The sequence below is a fragment of the Carassius auratus genome, unplaced genomic scaffold (genome assembly GCF_003368295.1).
Source record: "Carassius auratus strain Wakin unplaced genomic scaffold, ASM336829v1 scaf_tig00020284, whole genome shotgun sequence".
Classification (NCBI taxonomy): domain Eukaryota; kingdom Metazoa; phylum Chordata; class Actinopteri; order Cypriniformes; family Cyprinidae; genus Carassius; species Carassius auratus.
The window spans coordinates 55,001-59,714 of NW_020525015.1; positions in this window are offsets into that span (position 1 = coordinate 55,001).

Below are 4,714 nucleotides of genomic sequence, written 5' to 3' on the forward strand. Positions count from 1 at the left end.
TCCTTGGTTTTTCCATCCTGGGTATAAATATTTGTTAGTCCCACACCCCTAGACAAGCTGGGGACGTAACAGGGTGTCTGAATCGAGATTGCGATCTTTTAACGATTAATCGTGAAGCTCTAGTGTTATGTTAATCTCCTCTTCTTTCTCTTTTATAAAGCATATTGATCAGCTGACATAGTCGTATAGATACAGTATTAGAGATCGATATTAGTTTTTCTATAGCCAATGTTTAGAGGTCAGGGTCAGCCGATGGCCAATATCTTAAAGTTTTCCCCTTCATTTGCATGCCAAAATGTCACCCTAATAATAAGTGGATGCACAACATTTCTAAACTTATCATTTATTGAGCACTGACTTGAACCATATCTCGAATCTTAATTTTGTGCACTGCACGGTATTAAAAAATTTATCCAAAGTTAACCAAACAAATCAATAAACCGACCAAGTATTAAATGTATAAAACAGGTAAAATATATTTTACCTGTTTTATATATTTAATACTTGGTCCATATTAATACTTGGCCTAGCCGAGCGCAAAAATTCTAAATCGAAAGTTTTGCAGAACAGGCTCAAATACTAAACATAAAATGTTTGACATGAAAAAAGCATTTCACTGACTGCGCAGCAGAGCCACAAGTGCCACAGTTACGTTTGGGATAATTTTATTTTTAATACTCGTAATAGGGGTGCAACGGATCAAAAAACTCATGGTTCGGATCGTTTCTCAGATCGGATTCATGACTTATGACATGATAGGATCATTTTTCGGATCAGCAAAAAAAAAAAGGCCAAGACAAATAAACATACGTTTTGTCTTTTTTTTATTAACATTAAATTATTAAATTAAAATATATTAAATCAACTTAAAGTGCACATGGCATAATATCTTTTTATCATAATAGCCGGACTTCTCATCTCCCAGTCTGCTGTGATTATGAGCAGTTATCATCACATAGCTCTAGGGTTGGGAATCGTTAGAAATTTTCCGGTTCCACCTAACGGTTCTGGTTCTGATTTCGGTTCCATTAAAATCATTAAACAATTATTAAGAAATAGTGGTAAGGAAAAATGCACAATACGCAACTACTCAATGCTCAATACTCTTTATTACTTGCTGTCAACTTAATTTAAAGGTTGGCAATGTCAAAATGCAGCACATATTACAGTGTAAAGACCTTCATAAGTGGGGTGGGGTATTTTTAGACATTTTCTGGTTCGGCTTCTGATTCCATTTAAATTAAGTTCACCCGCACTTTATATAAATTAAAAAAAGTTTACAGTGCAAATACCGCTTGAAAAAATAGTTTGGTGGGAATTCAATAGTGATTTGCACTGTTTTTTTTTTCTTCTAATAATATGACAGCACAAACTTAGTTTAAACTCTGGGCTGTGCAGGATATCAGCTATAATTATAGAGCTTTTGGTACTTTATGCTTTATAGCGGAAAAATCAGCACTGAGAAGTGATGCATCTGTTGATGTTGAGGATAAAGTTGATTGTGTAGCTGGGAAATAATTGAAACAAAAATCTGAAATTACCTGTGCGTACGTTTTACCATTTCACTGTTAGCATATTGAAAGAGGTCACTATTACCAGCTCAGGGGTGCGTTAAATGAACAACTAAGTTTCCTTTTTTAGATTTTTTTTTTAAATGCATAGAATGCAATGCATACATTAAAAAAAAAACATTTAATTATTAATAATTGTTTCTCTGTCTGTACTTGTACTTTGAACAATGACAATAAAGTTGACAGATGAATTAAGTGCATTTAAGTGCCATTCAGGTGGGTTTTTAAATAAAGCATTTTCTGAGATGCACATTAAACACCAAACATTAATTTATCTTTTAATTATTGAAAATTAAGCAAACTAAAGTTTTTGTTAAGAGCAGTTCTGTAGATGTTGTTCATGTGTTCACATCCTTATTTAGTGAGACATCAGACGCGAGACTGAAATCAGAATCAGAATCAGAAAGAGCTTTATTGCCAAGTATGTTTGCGCATACAAGGAATTTGTTTTAGTGACATAAGCTTCCAGTACACAGAGACACCAACACACAGACACAAAAAAAAAAAAAAAAAAAAAAATTGTAGCCAAATAAATAAGTGTATAAACAATTGTGCTATAAATGATAATGGGATAGGATTGAAAAAGATGCAGGGATGTACTAGGATGGAGGGGTAACAAATAAATATAAGGATGTTGCACTTTTGTTTGCATAAGCATTAGTGGGGAACATTTAACTGTTCATGAGGTAGATTGCCTGGGGGAAGAAACTGTTTTTGTGCCTTGCTGTTCTGGTATTTGCGGCTCTGAGATGCCGGACAGATGGCAAAAGTTCAAAAATGGGGTGACTTGGATGTGAGGGATCCAGAGTGATTTTATGAGCCCTTTTCCTCACTCTGGATGTATACAGTTCTTGAAGGGTGGGCAGGGGAGCACCAATAATCCTTTCAGCAGTCCGAACAGTTCTCTGTAGTCTTCTGATGTCTGATTTTGTTGCTGAACCAAACCAGACAGTTATAGAAGTACACAGTACAGACTCAATGACGGCTGAGTAGAACTGTTTCAGCAGCTCCTGTGGCAAGTTAAACTTCCTCAGCTGGCGAAGGAAGTACAACCTTTGTTGGGCCTTTTTTACAATGGAGTCAATGTGATTGTCCCACTTCAGGTCCTGAGAGATGGTGGTTCCCAGGAATCTGAATGACTCCACTGCAGTCACTGTGCTGTTCATGATGGTGAGTGGGGAAAGTGCAGGTGGGTTTCTCCTAAAGTCCACGATCATCTCCACTGTTTTGAGCGTGTTCAGCTCCAGGTTGTTAAGACCAGACACCAGACAGCCAGCTGCTCAACCTCTTGTCTGTAAGCAGACTCATCACCGTCCTGGATGAGACCGATGACTGTAGTGTCATCTGCAAACTTCAGGAGCTTGACAGAGGGGTCTTTAGAGGTGCAGTCGTTGGTGTAAAGGGAGAAGAGCAGAGGGGAGAGAACACATCCCTGAGGGGCGCCAGTGTTGGTGGAGCAGCTGTTTGATGTGAATTTCCCCAGTCTCACTAACTGTTGTCTATCTGTCAGAAAGCTGGTGATCCACCGACAGATAGAGCTAGGAACAGAGAGCTGGGTCAGTTTGGTCTGGAGGGTTGTTGGATGATGGTGTTGAAAGCCGAACTAAAGTCCACAAACAGGATCCTCACATAAGTCCCTGTTTTGTCCAGATGTTGCAGGATGAAGTGCAATCCTATGTTGATTGCATCATCCATGGACCTGTTTGCTCGGTAAGCAAACTGCAGGGGGTCCAGTAAGGGTCCAGTGATGTCCTTCAGATAACCCAGAACCAGTTTTTCAAACGACTTCATGACGACAGATGTTAGAGCCATAGGCCTGTAGTCGTTAAGTCCTGTTATCTTGGGTTTCTTTGGGATGGGGATGATGGTGGAGCGTTTGAAGCAGGAAGGTACTTCACACAACTCCAGGGATCTGTTGAAGATCTGTGAAAAGATGGGGGCCAGCTGGTCAGCACAGATTTTCAGACAGGCTGGTGTAACACCATCTGGGCCTGGTGCTTTTCTTCTTTTGTTCTTCTTGAAGACCTGGCGCACATCATCTTCACAGATTTGGAGAGCAGGAGGTGTGGAGGGTGGGATTGCAGGAGGTGTTAATGGTTGTGCAGGGAGATGGTCAGAATGGGTGTTGGGGGTTTCAAATCTGCAATAAAAACTCATTCAGGTCGTTAGCAAGCCGTTGATTAGCCTCAGTGCAAGGGGATGGTGTCTTGTAGTTTGTGATGGCCCTCAGTCCTCTCCAAACTGAAGTTGAGTCGTTGGAAGAAAACTGGTCTTCCAACTTTTTAGCGTAGGTCTTTTTAAGCCGCTCTGATCTCTTTGTTCAGTGTGTTCCTGGCCTGATTGTACAAGACCCTGTCCCCATTTCTATAGGCATCCTCTTTGGCCTGACGAAGATGTCTGAGTTTTACTGTAAACCATGGCTTATCGTTGTTGAATGTTAAATAAGTCCTGGTAGGAATGCAAACATCCTCACAGAAACTAATATAGGATGTTACAGTCTCTGTGAGTTCGTCCAGATCGGTGCTAGCAGCTTCAAAAACACTCCAATCAGTGAGGTCAAAACAAGATTGTAAATCCTGCTCCGTTTCGCTGGTCCATCTCTTCACAGTCCTTACTACAGGTTTAGCAGATTTAAGTTTCTGCTTGTAGGATGGTATAAGATGAATCAGACAGTGATCAGAATTTCCCAAAGCTGCTCGTGGAACAGAGTGATATGCGTCCTTTATTGTGGTATAGCAGTGATCCAATATATTACTGTCTCTGGTGGGACATGTAACATGCTGTCTGTATTTTGGCAGTTCACGGGAGAGATTGGCTTTATTAAAGTCCCCAAGAATGATTAAAACATGAGTCCGGGTGTTGTTGTTCTATCTCTATAATCTGATCAGCGAGTTTCTGTAAAGCTGAGCTCACGTGCGCTTGCGGATGGATGTAAACACTGACCAGAATGAACGAGTGAAACTCCCGCGGCGAATAGAACGGCTTGCAGTTGACAAACTGCATTTCTAGATCAGGACAGCACATCTTCTTTAACACAGTTACATCTCTACAACCCACCGCTCATTGATGTAAAAGCATGTCCCGCCGCCGCGCGATTTCCAAGTTGACTCTGATTCGCGATCCGCTCTGAACAGCTGAAACCC